The sequence below is a fragment of the Pseudonaja textilis genome, unplaced genomic scaffold (genome assembly GCF_049901715.1).
Source record: "Pseudonaja textilis isolate UNSWEBS1 unplaced genomic scaffold, rPseTex1.2 PTEXCTG215, whole genome shotgun sequence".
In the NCBI taxonomy this organism is placed as follows: Eukaryota; Metazoa; Chordata; class Lepidosauria; order Squamata; family Elapidae; genus Pseudonaja; species Pseudonaja textilis.
The window spans coordinates 1-22638 of NW_028262533.1; the positions used below are offsets into that span (position 1 = coordinate 1).

A 22638-nucleotide genomic window follows, 5' to 3' on the forward strand; every position below is an offset into this window, starting at 1 on the left:
ATCTTTTTAGCCATTGTCTATCCACTGCAGGATGAAGGCCTCTTCTACATGTTTCCAACCAATATGGTCTCGAGCTGTCTTTTTCTAATTTGGCCCGCAATACTTGCTGATGTCATCAATCAATCCTGTTTTAGGTCTCTTTTGTAAATGCTTTTTATCAAGTGGATCCATTCTATGACTGCCTTTCTCCACCTCCCATCAGTTTTTCTTGCTGTGTGACCAGTCCATTTCCATTCTTTTACTCTCTTGATGATATTACATACTTTCATTTGTTCCCTGATCCATGTGCAGGTCTTTCTATCTTGTCTTAAAATGCTGAGCATGTGTTTTTCCATGACTCTTTGTGTCACTCCTAGCTTTTGTATCAGTTGTGAGGTTAGTGTCCATGTTTCACTGGCATATGTCAGAGCAGGTAGCACACACTGATTGAAAACGTTTCTCTTCAGGCATAGGGAGAGTTTGTTCTTGAAAATTATGCTTAGCTTGCCAAATGTCTGCCAACAACATTTAACATATGAATAAATAAAATAAATAAAATCCTTTTGCTTAGTCCAGTTAAAGAACAATGGGTTCAGCATTGTAGCATGACAACAATTGGGTCCATTGTTGAATTAATATTTTCTGGTATTGGAATTTACTTTTCTGCAACTTAAATCCACTATATGGATAAGTTGGACATATGGAGACTATCAATTATATCAGTGGTCCCCAACCTTTTTTGTACCACGGACTGGTACAATCCACGGACCGATCCACGGACCGGTACTGGCATCAGCACGCACGACCAAGGCAAGGCGAGCCGAGCGACCGGCCAGCCAGCCGTCCCCCGCTTGTCCCCGCCACCTTCAACTCCTCCTTTGTACCTTCTCGCGGTCAATGGGCTTTTTGGGCTCTTTCTTAATCTCCTGAGTAACGCGAGACTCCACCGCCATCGGGACGGCTCTTCGTTCGAAGCCGCCCCCACTCGTCGATGAAACTAAGGCACGAGGATTCCTTCAGCACCCAAACGCCACTTTCCAACCGATGACTGACAAGCTCACCCGGAAGCACTTTCTCAAGCACCGTCGAAACAAGATGGCGGCGCCCAAGCAAAATAGGTGGCCCGGTACAAAATGATTCACGGACCGATACCAGTCCGGGGCCCAGTGGTTGGGGACCCCTGAACTATATAACTTATTTTCAGTTAATTGAATAGTTTATCACAGTCACTTTCTCAATAACCTTTAATCTACTTCATGTCCAGATTATTGACATTGCCATTCTATGAAACTTTTCAAATGTTTTTGTATTCTTATTAATCTATGGTGCCCAGAACTGGACATAGTAAAAGCGGGAGTCTGACTAAAGTGGTATTAAGTCAATTATTTCCCACAATATGAAAACCATAGTCATATTGATTCAGCCCAAAGCTGCGCTTCTTTTCTTTGCAATAACACTGACTTGAATTTGGTTTGCAATCAACTGCTATTTAAAATCTTCTTGAATGTCTTCAGTCAAATCAAAAATAAACAAAGAATGAGTCTTGTAGCACTTCATTTGATACCTCTGTTCAACTAAATGAAGAAGTATTGACTCGCACAATCCAAATATAATTGTCCAAATTTACCACCCAGCTCACCACAAGGCGACTCTGGTCAGCTTACTATGTTAAAAAGAATAAAACAATACAAAAACATGTATATGATAATAAAACACTATAAAAATACAAATTTTGAGGAAGTTATCTTATCAAAAGTGGGTTTGGGAGCATTCAAGAAAAGATAAATAGTAAGATAAATGGCATCATTTGTTACTGACAAATGCTGACTTTTGATAGTTATATTATTTTCAAATCAACTATTAATGCTCTGCTGCAGAATCTTCCCAGTAATAGATATGTAATTTTCTGGATCTTTCTTTTCTTTTTGAAGACTGGGACAATATATGCCAGGGGTGTTAAACTCGTGATATCACGGCATCGTCATATGATGTATCAGGATTTTTTTCCTTCGCTAAACTGGGCGTGAGCGTAGCCAGCATGTGAGACATCCAGCCCGCAGGCCAGGAGTTTGACAACCTTGATATATGCTATCCTTCCATGCTTCAGTACTTTTCCAGAATTACTCAAATAATACCTAAACGTTCAGAAAAATCATTAGTTAGTTCTTTTAATGTCCTAGAATATAATTCATCTGGCCTAGGACACTTAATCTTATTCAAAGTACACCCTAATCCCATTTCTATCAATTTCATACTTGAATCCTGCCTTCAATTATTTCCTTGCAAATGCACATACTTTGAGGGTTAGAAACAACAACCAAAACAGGTTTTTAGTATTTCGACCTTGTCTTTGTTACTGGTAGCATTTTGAAATCTTCATCAATCAGCTAATATATTGCTTTTTGTTGTGGTAGTTTTTTAGAAGAATTTCAAGACATTAGATGAAAACATTTTAAAACATTTGGCTGAAGCTGCCTTAGTTGTAGTACTATCAGATATTTCAACTGCTCCATTAGAAAATATTGCTTTCAAGTTGTTTATGCTCCTCTCTCCAGAAACTAATATTGGAAAATATCAGATGGGATATGTTCCAGATTACTGATGTTGGCCCCAACACAGTCTATTTTTCACCTTGGCATTTTATGGGTACATTTTCTATGTGTGGGATTGATATAACCACACTGCAAATTGGGATGTTCCATCTCCAGATACAGGTTATAATGAGGGATGAAGGAGGAATACTGAAATAAATTACAGTGCCATCAACTACAACTCCCTACTTAATGATATGTAACTTTTAACAAAACTTGGCTGTGAATGGGCTGGTATATGTATAAAGTAGATGAGAATTAACATAAGAGTGTGGGATCTGATGGTGAAAAACACACAAACATACGATTCTAGATTTTATGAGTATTATAAATTTACTCAGAATTTACTCAGTATGTGACATGTGCCACCAAGGGAAACCATACACTTGATCATGTGTATTCTAATGTAAAGCATACATATAGAGCAGTGTCCCTTCCACATCTGGGACTTTCAGATCATTTATCACTGTTCCTTATGCCAGCATACACCCCCCTCAGAAGGAAAACTAAGCCTGAAATCAAACTCATCAAGATCTGGCCAGAGGGAGCACTTGATCAGCTGCAGGATTGTTTCTCAAATACTATTTGGAATTGATTTGAACAAGAGGATTTAAAGGAATATACAAAAACTGTACTGTTTTACATCTTGACCTGTGTGGATACGGTTACTGTGAATAAGCGCATGCAAATTTTTCCAAACCAGAAGCCCTGGATGAACAAGGACATGCAATTGCTTCTCAGGACACGTGATTCAGGTCTGGGGACAGGGTTTGGTATAACAAGACAAGAGCGGAACTGAGGCGGGGCATCAAGGAGGCAAAAAAGGACTATAAAGGGAAGATTGACTACTTCACAAATAGTGATCCATGGCGGGCTTGGCAGGGAATTAAACACATCACTAATTACAGGCAGCAACCCTATATCGATCAATAAGGACGCATCACTGGCAGAAGAATTGAACTAGTTCTTTGCCCGATTCGAACTGAATAGGTCTTCAAACACACTGCCTCTACAAACCACCGTTACTCAGCTGTTTACAGTACAAGAGTATGATGTGAAGCAGGTGCTTAGAGCCGTGAATGTGAAGAAGGCCGCTGGCCCTGATGGGGTATCTGGGAAGGTACTCAAAGCATGTGCTGACCAGGTGTGTTTACAAATATTTTTAACCTTTCTCTCACACAAGCCATCCATCTTGTCTCAAAACTTCCATTATTATTCCAATTCCCCAAAAGCCCTCTCTTGATACTTTAAATGATTACAGACTAGTAGCTCTCACACCCATAATCATGAAGTGTTTTGAGAGACTGGTCTTAAAATATCTACAGGATTGCCTCCCATCAAACCTTGACCCATACCAGTTAGCTTATTGGAATAACAGATCCACAGAGGATGCTATTGCCATGGCTCTCCATGTTGCACCGGACCATCTGGAGCATAGTGGGAGCTATGTAAGGATGCTTTTCATTGATTACAGCTCGGCTTTTAATACCATCATTCTGGATAAAGAAGTTGCTGGAAATGGGCCTCTCCTCTCACATCTGCTATTGGATAAGGGACTTTCTTACTAACAGACCCAAAACAGTTAGGATTGGCAGCTATTTTTCCTCCACTCTTGTTCTCAGCACTGGCTCTCCACAGGGCTATGTCCTGAGCCTCCTTTTGTATTCACTCTACACCTATGACTGCATTCCCTCTTGTCCCACTAATTCTATAATAAAATTTGCAGACGACACCACGTTGGTGGGACTCATATCAGAAGAAGATGAGACAGCCTATAGGTCAGAGTTTCTCAGACTGGTCTTGTGGTGCAAGAGTCATAATCTCACCCTGAACATCAAAAAGACCAAAGAATTGATTATAGACTTCAGAAGATACAAAGCAGAGCCTCTCCCACTATATATCAATGGAGATTGTGTGGAAAGAGTTCATAGTTTCAAATTTCTAGGAACTCATATTTCTGACAACCTTACTTGGTCGGTCCACACTATGGCCACTGCAAAGAAGGCCCAACAGCGCCTGCACTTTCTGAGGCTGCTGAAAAAGAGTGGTCTGGGTGAGAAGTTGCTGGTTACTTTTTACCATTCTACCATCGAAAGCATTTTGGCATACTGTGTAATGGGTGTGGTATGCTGGATGCTCTGTAGTGGATAAAAAGATGCTCCAGCATCACAGCACAAATATCATCAGTTGCCCTCTTTCTTCTTTGGAAGAGATTGCGAAGACCAGACTCCTCTCTAGAGCACTAAAAATCTCCACAGACCATTCTCATCCTGGTCATTCATATTTCGAACTCTTACCATCAGAGAGACATTATAGGTGTTTTAAAATGAGGACTAATAGATTGAGAAACAGTTTATTTTCCAAGGCAATAATTGTCTTGAATCAAACAGTGCATTTGTGATTTAGTCCCATGTATATAGTGGTATTTTAAAACTATTTAACTTACTAAATGTTTTAGATAGGTTTTAGACTTATTATTATTATTATTATTATTATTATTATTATTATTATTATTATTATTATTATTATTAAATACTCAGTGGAGTGATTGTGATATGGTGCTTGGGGCACTTTGCTGGAGTAGCTTTCAAATTTCATTGTATTTGTGGAATGCAATGACAATAAAGGTATTCTATTCTATTCTATTCTATTCTATTCTATTCTATTCTATTCTATTCTGTAATAGCAATAGCACTTAGACTTAGCACTTAGACCACTTCACAGTGCTCTACAGCCCTCTCTAAGTTGTTTACAGAGTCAACATATTTTCCCCAACAATCTGGGTCCTCATTTTACCAACCTCAGAAGGATGGAAGGCTGAGTCAACTGTGATCCGGTGAGAATTGAACTGCTGGCAGTTGGCAGAATTAGCCTGCAATACAAGCAGAAAGGGATGTTGGAGATAATCTGCAGGAATAAATTACTAAAGTGCAGCATTCTCAATATACGGACAGTCTATAACTTCCTTTTTGTTTATAACAAGGCTACCAACACACCATACATTCTGACTTTCAAGAGCAATCACCCACTGTCACACAAAAAGTTTGAAAGTATGATTCTCCCACAATCTATTTTACAACTCACAAAATTAAGGTTACATTCTGAGCCTCTTGCTCATCTACTATCCAACTGGAGGCTATGCTGCCTCTTACCTCTTTCCTAGGCATCTCTTTACCCTTCTCCTAAAGTCACTCCTACATAACATTATTGTGATTGGCCATGAGCAGTGCCTTCCAATCTTGGAATTAACCTCTAACTGAAATTTAGCTCATCTTGTTATTGCTGTAGTAAATTAATAAAGAAATTCTTATATTAATTTTATTATCTAATATGGAGAAACATTAAAATCTGAGATGATATTGACCACAGATAAGTGACAATCTGCTGTAATCGTTAGGGTGTGGGTGTGGGTGAGTGTATACAATCATGTATGTATGTACAGTGAGTGTATGTATATTTATTGAAATACAGAACAAGAAGGCTACTCTATTGAATTCCAATCCCCAGATTGAAGTAAGTTGTCTTTCATGAAACTTGAAGGTGGTGTCAAAAGCCTACTGACTACACTACTTAAAGCTCTGCTGCCAAGTTGCCAAGAAGGACCAAGATCTTACAGCAGAATCCCAGCTGCCTTCTGAGAAAATTATTTCCTCTGACTGTAAACACAGGAGACTGCCAGCTCCCAGACACACTGGAGATAAGGCCTCACTCTCTAGATAAGCTCCGTCTTATTCAGCCTTTTGACTGCTGTTGGCAGATAAGAGGCTCTGGATGGTTATAACAGGCCTGCAGGGGGAGGGGGAGAGAGAGAGAAAAAAATAGGAGAGTAACTGAACATAGAAACCAACAGTTCTCATTGTAAGGAGAGGCAAAAGGGACTGAAATGGGGGGGGAGCCTTTGTTTTTATAGAGATCATGTTTCTCTACTCATTCATGGTTGGTGGAGATTAATCCCTGGCTTGGAAGGCATAGTGACCCACATGCACTGATATCATCAAGGGATAAGAAGCAAGATTGCAAGAAGCTGGTTGCTTAACACTGCTGGTAGTTAAGCAGGACTGGGAACACGTTAGACATCATTCCAAAAAACCCCACCAAAATGGATAAAAACATAACCAAATTAAAAACATTGGAAAAGGTACCCAAACGTCGTATCCTTCCCTAATTAGCGCAGAATTGTTATTAGGCCAACCCAAAGCTTTCTTGCTTTGCCTATTTATTTATATCCCGCTTTTTTTTAGTGATTTCAAGGTAGCGTACATATTAAAAGCTCCCACCTGCTATTTTCCCTAGTGGGATTGGGCTGAGGAAGATAACTAACTCTAGCTATTTTTTATGCTTAAGGGAGGTCTCTGTTTCCTAGTTTTTAGCCATTGCATCAAAATGGTGCAAACATCTGCATTCTCCAGAATTCTTCCCCAGTTCCATTAGTAAATACATTTAAGGGACAGAAAAATAAAGCAAAAGAGCCTTGTCTAAAACTATTGCAAGCTACCTTTAATACTTCTTTAGAAGAATGAGAGAGAAGCGGCAAACATCACACTGCATGCATTCACTGGAATGGTTTCTAGTTGTAGCTAAGAAAAGAGATTCCCTCAGTTTTTGAAAATAAAATTCAACCGCTACTCAATCCTTCAGTGAAATTCATTAGCAACTTGTTAAGCAGAAAATAGTATTTTTTTAAAAAACGGGCAGTTTTTTTCTTAACAAAAGGTAATCATTTTAGACAGCTTACTGGAATGACCTCTGTAACATCAACATATGTGCTAAATAAATGTATATTGTCAAGCTTATTTATCGACAAGTTAATATTCCATTCTTAAATGAAGTAATGCTTCAAAATAGTTTTTAAATATCTATATTTCTTTGCTATGATAATCCAGTAAAAGAAAAATCTTCCTGAATTCTGAACAGAAAAAGAAGATATCAAAATAGCTTTATTTTCTGGGAATAAAAATCAACAAGTAACCTGGAATATTTCAAAGACTACAGTGTTAAACATAAGGTACATTATTGGATGAACAAAACAGTCAGATAAATTAGACAAAAATCTCACTGCAATATTACATTTATTTAACCTATATCCTGTCTGTAGCATTTCCTTCCTCCCAATTATCTTATAAGGCAAGTTGGCCTATAGTCACCCTGAGACCTTCTGTGGGAAAAGTTTTCTCTTCCTATTTGTAGTCCAATACCAGATGATAATTACAATATGTCATATTACTTGTTTTATTATTTATCAATCATAATTAGAAACTCCCTCCTAGAATAATTCTGGTTAGTTCTCCCATTAACTAAAAGTCTTGTTACAGGAAACAGCTACCATAGACTTCACATATTCTGAGGGAGATATGCATTTCATGTCATATCATATTACCTCTAGATCAGTATTTTTCCATTGCAAATACATTTTTAGATTTGCCTGTCAAAGGAAAGTTAAACAATAATTGTTTAGCTTAGTTTTTCCAGGTTTAGTGTCTCCGGGTAAGATAGACTGCAATTCTCCTAGTTCCCCAGTCACACCCAAAATTGTTCTACAAGATTGTTCTATACCTTTTCATGTAACACACACACACACACACACACACACACACACACACACACACACTGACTGAAGTTGTCATTTGGATGCCCTGGTGGCGCAGTAGTTAGAATGCAGTACTGCAGTTTGCAGTTCAATTCTGACAGGCTCAAAGTTGAGGTCAATAAAATGAGAAAATGAGGATTGTTGGGGACAATATGCTAAAATTGTAAACCACCCAGAGAGTGTTGTAAAGTACTATGGGGCTGTATATGTGTCCAAGAGCTATTGCTATGTGTGTGTATGAAACAAATATGTGAAATAATACAGCTGTAGATGACTTTGAAGATAAAGTATTAAATTAATAGAATACAGCTAATGCTTGGGAGAAGCTTTTTACATAGTGATCTTAACTCTTTCATAACATATAAAGATGCCACTATTTAGATAAAGCAATAACACTTAGACTTATATACCCCCACACAGTGTTTTACACAACTCTCTAAATAGTATACAAATTTCAGCACATTGCCTCCAACAATCTGGGTCCTCATTTTACCAACGTGAAAGGAGGGAAGACTGAGTCATCCTTGAGCCCAGTCAGGATCGAACTCCTGGCAATGGGTAGTTAGCTTGCAATACTAAATTCTGAATACTGTGCCACCAATATTTGTCTATTTTTTTCTTTTGTGGGAATCATCTTTATTTCAGGGTTACTTTTACTTCATATTTATATCTCAACCTCACTGACAGAACTTTTTTCAGGCAATGTGTTCATGGTAATTGAGGAAGAAATCAAAAGTTAAGATGGCAAGTATGGCCATGTAATCAACCACCCATTTATTTCTCTATCTATTTATTTCTATTTTATTTTTTTACAAATAACTCGGTGTGTGAACATATCAGCACAGCTTCCTCCTCCTATTTTCCCCAAAACAAGGTTTAAACACACACAAAAGATATATGAAAAAGGTGTCAGTCAATCAGAGACATCTTCCCTTTTATTTAGGTTCTGAAGGAACTGGAAGACGTGATCTCAGAACCAGTGAACTATATTTTTCAAAGATCCTGGAGCACTAGGGAACTGCCAGAGGACTGGAAAAGAGCTAATGTAGTTCCCATCTTCAAAAAAGGGAAAAGGTAGATCCAGGAAATTACAAACCAATCAGTCTGACCTCAATACCTGAGAAGATTCTGGAAAAGATAATCAAGCAACAAATTAGTGAAAGCCTAGAGGCAAACAAAGTAATAACCAAAAGTCAACATGGGTTTATCAAAAACAGATCGTGCCAGACAAATCTTATTGCGTTCTTTGACAAAGTGACAAAATTAGTGAACCAGAGAAATGATGTGTATATAATTTACTTGAACTGATAAAGTAAACCACAACCTCTTACTTGATAAGATAGAAAAATGTGGGTTAAACAGCATTACCACCAGATGGATTCATAATTGGCTGGCCAACCGCACTCAGCTTGTAGTCCTCGATGGAACTGCATCTATAGAGAAAAGAAGTGGGGTACCCCCAGGTTCTATTTTAGGCCAGTACTCTTCAACGTGTTCATCAATGATTTGGATAAGAGGATAGATGGGGAACTCATCAGATTTGCAGGTGACACCAAGCTAGCAGGAGTAGCCAACATAGCCAACACTCCAGAAGGTAGGCTTAAGATACAGAAGGATCTTGACAAACTTGAACATTGGGCACTATCTAACAAAATGAAAAAAAGTAAGGTTCTGCATTTAGGTCCCCCCAAAAATTGCACAGGTACAGTATGTGTAATACCTTGTTCAATAGTAGTAACTGTGATTGGGATCTTGGAGTCCTAGTGGACAACCATTTAAATATGAGCCAGCAGTGTGCTGCAGCTGCCAAAAGAGCCAACACAGTTCTAGGCTGCATTAAGAGAGGGACAGAATCAAGATCACACAAAGTGTTAATACCACTTTATAATGCCTTAATAAGACCACACTTGGAATACTGCATCCAGTTTTGTTCGCCACAATGTAAAAAAAGATGTTGAGACTCTAGAAAAAGTGCAGAGAATAGCAGCAAAGATGATTAGGGGACTGGAGGCTAAAACATATCAAGAACAGTTGCGGGAATTGAGTATATCTAGTTTAATGAAAAGAAGGACTTGGGGTGACATGACAACAGAATTCCAATATATCAGGGGTTGCCATAAAAGAAGACGGAGTCAAGCTATTCTCCAAAGCACCTGAGGGCAGGACAAGAGGCAATGGGTGGAAACTAATCAAGGAGAGAAGCAGCCTAGAACTAAGGAGAAGTTTCCTGACAGAACTATTAATCAGCACAACAACTTGCCTCCAGAAGTTGTCAATTCTCCAACTGTCATGAACTGTCAGAATCTAATTCAGAGGGGGAGGCTGAGCAACTGACAGGGAGTGTGGCTCCATTGGCTGTGGCAGAAACTGGGAAAGGGCAAAATCCGGCTGGGCAGAGCAGAGGAGAGGTAGAGCAAGGCAGAGGAAATTCAGAGGAAGACCCAGGCCCACCGCCTCTTCATCCTAGAGGGAGGGAAGAACAGAGAAGGGAGCAATGTAAGTTGCGTGACTTACGGGGGAGGAAAGGGGTTTGATTCCCTCTTCATCCTAGAGGGAGGAAAGAACAGAGAAGGGAGCAATGTAAGTTGCGTGACTTACGGGGGAGGAAAGGGGTCTGATTCCCTTCATTAGCTACAGCTGGGAACACAATTTTTAAAAAGGGGAGTTGCGCACAGCCAACTGTTGAGAGCAAATCGTGAATTATCTGGTATTGTCGAGGCTTATCTGGGTTCCTGGCATCTTCCTAACTGTGTGTGTTTTGCTGGCCTTTCAAGTCTGCAATTCCTTCTCCTGCCCTGTCAAGTTAATTACTGCAACATGGTTTGTGTGGATTTTTATTTACAGTTTGTATGTACTTTGTTTTCAGACTGAATTTCCTCCAATTAAAGATTGTTCTTGGGAGAGGCTTTTTTCCTCCAGCCGAAGGTACCTGGACATTGGGAGCAAAATTGGAGGTACTAAAGAAACTCTTCTTATTTATGTGACTGTGTTGCCTTTGTGCCACGCCCCAGGTCATCACACCAATACTGGAAATTTTTAAGAAGCGATTGGATAACCATTTGTCTAAAATGGTATAGAGTTTTCTGCCTAAGTAGGGGGTTGGACTTGAAAATCTCCAAGGTCCCTTTAAACTATTGTTCTGTTCTGTTCTGTTCTGTTCTAGTCTATTCCCCCTTCACAGATGCCAATATATCTGTCACTTGATCTTCCAAGACAATAAATCTTACAACATATCTTAAGATTTTGGCCCATCATTTTTATTTGAGGGTTTCAGACACTATTAGGAATTACTAATACATTGGTAATTATGGGCATCTGCTCTATTGCTACTAAATAAGGCCTGACAATTATTGCTTCTCTATAGGCAACTAGCTTTCCCAGCAACTAAACTGTTTTGTGGTAACCTAGGCAATTGTAAAACATTTATCTGGAAATAAAGCCCACTGAATTCAGCAGACTTTACTTCTCACGAGACAAGCATAGGTTTGCATGTAAAACTGCGAACAATCCAATAAACTGGATGTCTCTAATCGAGTTCTGGATTATAGTCATTTCCTTGTCAACCATAATATAAAATGGATCAACACAAAGTAGCCCAATTCTTGCAACATCCTTAACTGAAAAATAGGTGGTTAGTGGATTGTGAGGTATCAATCAACTCAATCAATTGTAAATGGATTAGATTTAGTTTAGTTTTGCATGAAGTAAAATTAATATCACTTAGTCATATTCTGAGGACACTAAAGCCCAGTCAACCACTTCACTGTGCCTAAAAATAAGACCAAATGACGGAATGACTGAAAAAGTGAAAATAAAATTCTCCTGTACCAAACTCATTGTTCAGATCTGATAATATTTATCCCATCTTCCAGACACAGCTTGAATATAAAGCTAATATATAGCTGCTGGTTGAACAATGGAAAGGACTAAATGATGTAATGAAGTGCTCTACAAATACAAGGGCCTTTTTGTCATAGAGAAAATAAAGGAGGTTCTACATTCCTCAATTACATCTTCTGACCTAATAACTTTGATCATGTGCTTTCAGAATCCAGTGCCAGATTTGACTGGCTTTGCGATGGACAGGGCTAGGTTTGTTATATGAACGGGGCCAGTGATGGAGAACTGCTTGATTGTCAAGGAAGGATGATATTAGTCTTACTTATATTACAACAGCAACAAGCTGGTTTATTCTGCCTTTGGAAATTGGACTCATCTGTTATTTCCATCTTCAGGTACATACCTTGTCCAGCGAGCCTGCTTAATTTTCCCGAGATCCATGAAACTGCAAGGTTCCACAAAACTATTCTAATGTGAAAAAGGAGGAGTTCTTGTTTTCTTTGCAGTGTGAGAGCTATTTCATAAAACTTTCTAAATAGTACCTACTATTGTGTGTAATGAAATTAGGTAATCTACAATATTACAGGTGAATTGATCGAATAAGCACACGTAATTTACAGTCTGCAAATACCAAGGAAACATACTGTTCTCCCAGTCTTTTTATAAGGATTTCAAAACTGACTAAAAGTATTTATGGGAGCATTCATGCTGCTATAAATTAATCAGGTTAATTGGACTCTTACTAGAATTAACAGGTTACCTGAGTAATAAGAATTTCTTCCTGCTTCAGAAATAATCAGCATGAGAACAAATCTTTAGCTCCATTTGTGTTCAGAGATATTGTCACACACTTAAACCTAATTGGATGTTGTAATCCTATTAGTTCATTGCAAAAAACCATTTCATCTTTTCTCAAAACTCTCCTTTCATCCCAATTTATTTATGAGTGAAGATTCATATAACAAAATGTGAACTACAAATATTTAAAGCGGCATTTAAAGGACTTTGATTATTTGTGTTTTACTTCATTTTATTTATATAAGGCTTCTAAAATTCCATCACCATAAGATTTTTTTGGGGGTAGCTTGTAATAAAAAAGTCAAACCTACACCTATTAAAACAGCTCAAAAATTATTTTTAACATATTAAAAATAAGAACTTAAAAGATATACACAACAGAAATACTCCTTTCTTGTGTCTTTCTCTTAAAACTCTTGCTGCCTTAACACCCATTGGCTCAGTGGAAGTCTGACTTAGATTAAATATTTACAGAAAGGCCCTATCAGGATTATTCAGCAGTTGCGCCACTTCTGTTTACATGAATCATGGAGGTTTGACTGCAAGGTTCTTAAAATTAGAGCTCCAGAGAAGTTTTTATTATGTTGATTTTTTTAAAAAAATGTCCTCAGAAGACCTTTTGGTAACTGTTCTGTAGTTCTGATCAGAAGTAGCAGCTGCTCTTTGGCCTCTCTGTTTACAGACATATCATGTGATATGGTTTTCTCTGTATGTGTGTGTGTTGAAAGAAGAGAGAGAGAATGTGATTCTGTTTTGGTCTTAAAAATATCAACCTTCCTTGTTCAAGGAAAACATAAAAAAAACCCAGAACACAATCAGCCATTCCAAGAGTAGTGTATTGCTGTTGCCATCTACTGCTTAAAAATGCAACTGCTGTATTACTCTGGTTCACTACCTGGTAAGTAGACAACTCTAAGCCATGAAATACTGTTCTAATATCTAACAGAGTAGGCATTCAAACTATTATACTCTAATGATTTTTTATTATGAGCTATTTGGATGATCATACATTTTTATTCTGGTTTTTTATAGGTAATGTTAAGACAGATAATGGGAGAGAATGCCTGACAGCTATGATTTTCTGATTACAGTGTAATGTGAGTAGGAAGAATACCAGAAATTAGAGGTATTTTCCAATTGTGATACTTAGTGGTTTGGCTTGGCAATCCTGAGAAATCCTTGTTTCCCATTCAGTATACAAGTGCTGGTAAGTTTAAAAACTTCTGCATCCCTCTTTCCTTCCTTTGGATACCAGCCAATGTGTGTGTGATTCTGATGTTAAACTTCTGCTTTATACTATACATCAAAACAAAAAAAAATGTGGTTGGTTGGTTAAGTCAGAATCATAAAACATGTGGTCCAATTCTGATTTGTTTAATAAGTTAAAACAATATACAGTTCCCCAAATTTCAACATAATGGGAATCTGTGGCCAGTAAGATGCTGCCAATCTCTTCCTCTTTCACATAAAACAGTAAGGGGAAGTTTAAGTTAAAATTTGCAATACTAAGGAACTAGTGCTGAGTCATTCCAAAGAAAATTTCTCTTCTATTGCATCTGTACTTTAGTATCATACTTTTCAATTCCTAAGATGCTTAAAATAAATAATTTTAAGAGCAGTATTTTAACCTGAAAAGTAGAGAAAGCAAAGCACTGTTTTTGGAAGTTGTAAAACCTCTTTAAAAACAATATATCTGATCTTCATTGGAAGCTCAAAAAAAAGAAAAAGACTTAATCTACCCCTACACAGCCAGCTGCTTCAGAAAAAAAGCTTTCCAATCTTACAAGCCCTAGTTGAAATGCTTTTATCTTTGAACATGGGGCTCCTGTTCTTAATACCTGAGCTGGTAAATTAGGGCACAGATTTTAGTAATGGGACAGTTGTTTTAGGGAGTGGCCTAGAGGTGAAGATGGTCGCCTCTCACTTGGAAGGTTGAGAGTTCAATCCTAGATAGTGGCAGATGTTTCTCTATCAGGGCACAAAGAGAAAATATCTGCTGTGAACTCTGTGTAAGCATCAAAGGAAGGACATTTGGCCAGTAAATGCTCAGTTCCATTCAGTTGCCCCCAACTCTGGCCCAATTAAAGGATCATAAAAGGGGAGGAGTAGTTTTAGGGAGATATAAATTATAATTTGGAGAGAGCCTTTCTGTCACCCTTATTGCCTTTACTGAAAGGGCTTTTGAAACAATACAAAAGTCTGTAATCACATCCACACATATGCTATTTTATTAAAAAGAGAAAGCAAAATGAAACATATACTTCAGCAGTGGTTCTTGCAGTTTTATCTAGCAGAACTTAGAAGAGACACTTTTAAAAATTGGCCTGTGTATAGTATGCCAGTTGGACTTTGGGCCAATCCCTCTGACTCAGCCTTAGCCCAGGAAATTGAAAAACATTTCTCTACCAAAACAGAAAGGATCAGCATGGTAGATTACAGTCCATAAACGTCCATGAAGAGGTTTTCATCCTGCAGCCTGGTGGACTGATGTGGGTTGAATGATGATGATGTTTATTAATAGAATAGATTATATTAAAACGTTACATTGTTCACCCATCCCCTCCCACTTGACTGTTTCCTAGTATGATTTGATTGTTGATTGTACCTTATGATTATCATTGTTGTACGTTATGATTCTTGATTCTTAACGAATGTGCCTTTTCTTTATGTATACTGAGAGTATTTACACCAAGACAAATTCCTTGTGTGTCCAATCACACTTGGCCAATAAAGTATTCTATTCTATTCTATTCTATTCTATTCTATTCTATTCTATTCTATTCTATTCTATTCTATTCTTTAACCACATTTTCCCCTCATCTTAAATCAGTAATCTTAGCTGTCTCCACTAGATGGCACCAAGTGCTGAAGAGATTGAAAAATATTGCAGATAGATGGTAAGGAAAAAGAAACTTCACACTCAAACAAAAACTGTTGTAGTCCTTGACTTACAACAGTTTGTTTAGTGACTGTTCAAAGTTACAATGGCACTGAGAAAGTGACTAATGGCCATTTTTCACACTTACAACCATTGTAGCATTCCCACAGTCACGTGATCAAAATTCAGATGCTTGGCAACTGACTCATATTTATGACAGTTGCAGTGTTCCAGGATCACATGATCACCTTTTATGACCTTCTGACAAAGTCAATGGGGAAGCCAGATTCACTTAACAACCAGGTTACCAACTTAACATCCGCAGTGATTCATATAATAAGCAAAGATATAAAATGGAGCAAAACTCACTTAACAAATGTTTCATTTGTCAACAGAAATTTTGGGCTCAATTGTGATCATATAAGCAACACTACAAAAACATACAGACTACATATAGCTGTTCCTCTTATAATAACCAGAAATTCTGCAAGTAGCCAGAAAAGACATAATCCTTTTTTTTTTTCTTGGAAAAAGGAACTAAGACTACAAGATTCCTTAGACTACAACAGTTTATTTTTCCAAATTTGACTATATTAAAGTTTGAAAAACACTGGACTAGAACATTAAAATGATGTAACAAAAACGTTTCCTCATAGTTTGAAAGTGCTAAAAACATCTGAATCTACAAGCAGATTGTAATTTTTAAAATAACGTCTTACATTCTCCTACACAAAGTTTTGGTTATAAAAATATAATCAGTTTAAACAACATGTCGATAAGTACATATGATAAAGTTATTCTTTCATGACAGAACTAGATCTCTCAAGTAGAGAATAAAACCTAATGAGTGGCTACCAAATATCATAATGATTCATAATGATTCTTGATGTTTTTTAAATTACTCTAAAATGCCTTGTTACTAATACGTAGCAAGGCATTAAACTTTTTAAAATCCACGCTCTAGTTTACGAATGACCAAATTAGGAACGAGCATGAAATTAACTTGATATATTAACGGCTGTTTAACTGTCAAAAAAAATCACTATAATGCAATGCAATCATTTATATAAATCCAAGGTTTCATTATTGTTTGGTATTTTCATGATGAAAGAATGTATGCTTACAGTGAATTTTTTTTAGCAAGGATTAAAAAGCTATAATACCCTTTTCTCTGTTTTGAATTTCATAGTCAATAATCATGGGATATTTCAAAATATTCTTTTGAACAGTTGTGTTCAACCATAATAAAATGGGATTCTTGACTTATCCTTTGCTTATTATCAAGCAGAATGTGACAGGAAGCAACATTTTCAGGCTTATTGTTTGTAAAACTCTTGTTACGGGCTTCTGATCCTGATTTGTTCAAGGACAAAATAATGTGATTAGTTTTATCTGCCTGCATAAAATGGGGATCAAACTGGTTGCTTCTAATTTACAATTAACCAGAATCCTGGATTATCGTTGTTAAATATAGCTGCTCTGTAGAGTAAATATCTTATCTCAGGAAATTGTGCAAATGACTTAGCAAATTGCCTTTATTTGATGAGGTTTTGCTGCTCTAATATGAGCGTTCCATAATATTAAAATTAACTGGATTTTTCTCCCTCAGGCAAAAGCTCGGTAGGACATTTCAGGGCCTGAAAGAATTTCAGGTGAATGTAAAATAATTTAGGCAAGATTTTGCCATGTTTATTTACCAGGTGAAAGGCAACCTGATGTTCATTCAAAACATGCAAAATTCCCACCAAACATAAATTCATGTGGTAGAAAATTAGTACCCACCCTTCTAGAAGAATGAAATAGTCTAGGAAATATTTAAAAGGCAGAATATTATACCTTCCTGGATGAGAAAAGGAGATACATACTCTTTGAAAGCAGCACCCACCTTTGTTAATAGCCCCAGAAAGACTGGGCCATCTTATCTACAAGACAAAAAGCTGGGCCAGCTTATCTACAACACAAAAGACCTTCATCCTCAGGACATAATAGGATTTAGCCCTCTACCTATCTCACCACATGGCACCTGGGAAGATTACATCACCCAGCAATTCAACCAAGCCTGGGACTCAAGACAACCTACAAAGTTATCCCTGCATGGCCCCATGGGAGTCTGACAACCAATCAGAATAATTTCTTTCACAGGAACAGGAAGCAAGTTCAAAGCCCAAGAGAGGGTATAAATATATCTCACTCTCCACTCCATGTGGTCAGCTACCCAGAACTTCAAACCATGTGATCCTGTCCACCATTAAACCATCTTTCCAATCAGCCTCCGTGTTTCCAGTGTCTTTCTCTCCACTTGGAGCTGAACCCAGATGGACATTTCATCCAACAATGCAAAGGTAAAACAAGACAGGATCAAGTGACATCCTAAAATAGCTTCATCCATTATTATGCTCCAGAGCCTGAGTATTATAGGATCCCACACATATGGAAGGTAGTAGGTTCTGGAAGGCTGCCATAAGGAAAATCCATTTCCTCCCTAACACATACAGTATGTATAGAGAAACCTCCCACACAAACACACAGCTCAGGCGTATGTTGTATGTTCCTTGATACATCACAAAGACAAAAAGTATATCCTTTGGGCTTCTTTTGCTGAGGGATGAAGGAGCTGGTTAGAATGAAGAGTCTCATACTTCTCATATAATAAAAAAAAATTTTTTCTGTTTATTGTTTGTCCTGGATGATTCATAATTCTGTTCCAGCCCACCCAACATTTGTTTGCTCTCATGGCTAAAGAGAAGATACTGACACAAGAATTTCAAAAATGGGGAGGGGGGGGTGTTTCTTCCTCCAAAATATATAGCACAGTAACTCACTATTTAATTCATTCAACTATTGTTATCCTCATAATATTCAGTGATGAGCTGAAGAAAGAAAACATGGAGGACAACAAGTCTGGTGCTTCTGGTGAAAACTGGGAGACATATAAGAACTAGATTTAATTTGGATTCCTTGAATAAGTGGTATAAATTAATCAGATGTATTTTAATTAAGCAAAGTCTGATATTGATATTAAGTAATTGATGCCTAAAGCCTGGTGGGTTTTGCTCGTTGAAATAAATGGCTTGCATAGATTCTGTTTGTGTTTGGGATGAGCAAGTACAACTGGTGGCACAGTTGAAAGCAAAATACCTCTGGGAGACTCCACAAGAACAATGGTTACAGCAGCGTTTCTCGACCTTGGCACAATAAAAAAAAAATCATAGCCATACTTCTGTGTAAAATCACCAACTAAAATATATCGCTATGTCCATATTATTTAGAAATAATTTTCTATTTATAAAACTAGCAACAGATTCAGCACAAGTCTACATAAAGGGGTGGCAACATGTTTTCAGCTGGGGTCACACTTTGGTTTGCCAGCCAAGAGCCAGAGAGAGTCTGGTTGTTGAGTCACAATTATCACAGGCATAGCCAGAAAAATAAAAAGGCATTCTTGGTGATTATGAGATTTTAGACTGCAAAATTTATATAGAGGCCCATTTTGATCCTTAAAACAGGGGTTCCAAATTTGTGGACTGTGAGAGGTTTGCAACCAGGCCACGGAAATGGCCAGCGAGCAAGCGCATGCACGCATGCACATTCTCACTTCCATAAGCAGTGGCGAGCGCATGTGTGCGCTTCACTTAGGTAAGCAGCAGGCACATTTAGATGCTGCTTACATAAATGAAGCTCTGTGTGTGCACGCACACTTGCTGCTCTCACAGAACCATACCCCTTCCCCACCCACACCAGTCCGCAAAGCTGGAAACGTTGGGGAACTCTGCCTTAAAATATATTTAAAAAAACATTTCTTTAACGTTTTGAGATCCTTTAATTTAAGAGATTGAATTTTTACTCTTGAAAGCTTATGGCACTAATTTTGCCCCTTAAATTCCCCTCCATTAACATAAGCAGTGACCCCAAACTGGGGAAAAATATTGACCTTACCATGTCCAGTTGTATTTTCAGGAACTGCATGAACACTGAGGGTTGTCCATAAGCTCTGGAAAATTAGACATTAAAAAATCTCATATTTATCATCAAATTGCTCACCTTGATAATTAAAGTACTGTATACATACACATCAAGTATTTTTGTGAGTATTAGGTAATGGCCTTGGTTGTCACAGATTCCTTCTTATTCTAGCTTTTATCTCTTCTCTTAATAAACTAATAGAGACTGTACCATTAGAAAAGCTAATATTAAACAATAACCCTACTGACGGAAAAACAACTAGGATTTGGGAGAGAGAATGTATTATTATTTATTTACTGAATTTATATTGCTGCCTTTTCGCCCATGGAAACTTAAGGTGGCTTACAGAATGTAAAACCATATTTAAAATAAAAAACAATAAAAACTAACAGAAAGAATCAAATAAATTAATAAAGACAATAGAATAAATCTGGAAAAAAAATCACCCCCAACTCCCACCCCCTGCCCCAATGACAGCAGATCACATGAGCCATTTGATGGGCTCCATCTCACTCTGCATTCCCCAGGCCCGCTGGCAGAACCAGGTCTTCAGTGCCTTCTGGAAGAGTATTAGAAAGGGGGCCATTCTAATCTCTGGGGGAATGATGTTCCAGAGAGAGGGAGCCACCATTATACCAGAAGACAGAGGGGAAAAAATCCTGGTAAAGTTGCTGAATGGATTCAGACAAATCTTTCCATCACTAAGAAAAGAAACTTACACCAGCAAGTTTCTCAAAGGACTGTAGCAGTGAGTTGGGTAAGAAGAGAACTAATACATGATGAAATTGTCAATTATGAACATTATTAGTACTTTTCCTAGCATGCCTTGACTGGCACCAAATATAGCAGTTCATAATCGTAATATCTTTACCTTCAAAGGCTTTGTATACTGATTTCTGCAGTATGCACTGAAACCCGGTAAAAAAGGCAAGTCACTTCTGATCAGTTGAGAAAATTCTTGCAGTGATATAAATCTAAAAGGTGGCTTTCAAAAAGAACTGCATTACTTAGTGTTGCTTGAACCTTAATAAACACTCCTGCCTGCTAATAAAGACTTGAGCTATAAAAATCTGGGTGACCACTAGAGGACAGTAAAGAGATAAAGAAAACTTTGCTTGCTGCCATCTGGTGACTACTGAGATTTCTGCCACCTAGCTCTAAGAGCCCTAATTTAAGCACAGACTGAAAAGAGGAAGATAGCTAGAGGAAACAGAGGTTTTGAGCTAAATAGGGGAGTGTTCAAATTTTACTTTTACCTTATAAGGACACCAATTCCCTTCTTTGATTAGGTGAGCTTTGGAAGATGTAATCATTGCCGCACTCGAGTCACAGATGTAGTCCTGGAGGTCACCAGAAGGTCAAGCCTTCAGCAACCTCCCTCTGCACAGAGATTTCTAGGATCTAAATTAGCTTTCCTTAAGCTATTACCTTCCAGAAGTCTTGGATTACAATTCCCATCATTCCCAACCCTCATGGTTAGAAACTGGTATTGGTTTCAATTTATTTACAGGTCAACAAGTACATTCATGTTCTCGGTTTCTAATTCTTACATAAATTGCAGATAATTCATGATATGATGAAGAAGGAAGAGAGGAAACTATGTCAAGATTGCCACGTTCAATATTGTGTCTCATATGCCTCAGCTTACTTGCTCAGGTTTCACAACCTGTGGAGCAACATGAAGAAATGATGCATCCCTGCAATAATTTTGGTTTCCAGTTTCAATTTTCCGTTCCAAGAAGAAAACAAAAATTAATACTATTATCACTCAGTAATATTACATCAGAATGGCTGCAACTACCCTGCTATTAGGACTGTAAATCAGCATCAACTGACTTTAACCAAATGATAAAAGGGGGAAAAAAATCACCCCACAATATTGTATGTAAATGTAAGATGTTAAATCAAACAGTGGCACCAACTAATCATGGAAAAGATCAAGAGTGTAACTAAAATGGCAAGCAAACTACTACTATTATCACAAAAATGATATTTGCATAGAAATGGGACTAGCCCTAAAGCTGAGGCACAATGCTCTCACCCCACATCATGCTCAGCATCTTCCTTTCAGACGCTAAGCATGAGTGATGGCATGGACTAGTATAAGAATGACTGAGAATTCCCTGAAGATGTTTTATGTCTACCTAACATAGTAAGATAATATGCATTTGTCTAAGGTACAATTTGCTGGCTCTCTTCAGATAAATGTTTAACCTGTTAAATTAATAACCACCTGTGCTATATTAATACAAATAAAGTTAGTTCAGGAGCCTACAACTAAAATACTTTTTCTTCTTTTTGGAACAGAAATTGGAAATCTATGACACAAGCAGTCCTTGTCTTACAACCATTTGTAACCTGGTAATCATTCGAGAGTACAACAGTGCTGGGAGAACTGACTTATGACCAGTTCTCATATTTATGACTTCTGCAGCATCTCTGCAGTCTCTCACACTTAAAGACAATTGCAGCAGCCTAGTCACATGATCACCACTTGTGATCTTCCCACCTAGCTTCCAATAAGCAACGTCAATGGAGAATCCAGTAGGAGTTTGCAAGTTGCAGTCACGTGATGTCTGGAAACCAACTAGGGGATTCACTTAACCACAGCAAAAAAATGTCATAAATTAGGGTGTGATTATGTGAGCCTCATTTAAAAACTACTTGATGAATTTTCTAGTTCTTATTGCGGTTATAAGTTGAGGACTACCTGTAATCAGATACTGTTGGGCTGGACTAAAAATTTGGGCCTGGCAATATTCAATCATAGGAATAAGAACTGATCAAGAATATATTCAATAAGAATGCTGCAAACAATACACAAACACACACACACACACATTGCTATTAAGAATTTAATTTAAGGTAGATTGATTTTCTAATTTGCATAGTACAGCAAAGGATAATTTCCTTTTTCACTCAAGCTCCATTTGAAATTGAGTATGCTTAAAGCAACAATATTGTGATTTGCTCTACTGCTAGCAGTAAGGGGATTATTTAGA

The 22638-nt window shown here is 37.6% G+C and overlaps 2 long non-coding RNA genes across 2 annotated transcripts; both read left to right on the top strand.

The window, feature by feature from the left end:
* The first annotated feature begins 10441 nt into the window (after positions 1-10441).
* Positions 10442-12426, top strand: LOC148123824 (uncharacterized). The gene is made up of 3 exons (XR_015740513.1): positions 10442-10653; positions 11024-11111; positions 12393-12426. It is a non-coding gene; the product is annotated as an uncharacterized LOC148123824 (long non-coding RNA).
* An 887-nt stretch (positions 12427-13313) lies between these two features.
* On the top strand, positions 13314-21963 carry LOC148123825 (uncharacterized). Its single transcript, XR_015740514.1, has 4 exons — positions 13314-13693; positions 13828-14002; positions 17283-18015; positions 21944-21963. It is a non-coding gene; the product is annotated as an uncharacterized LOC148123825 (long non-coding RNA).
* Positions 21964-22638: the final 675 nt, after the last annotated feature.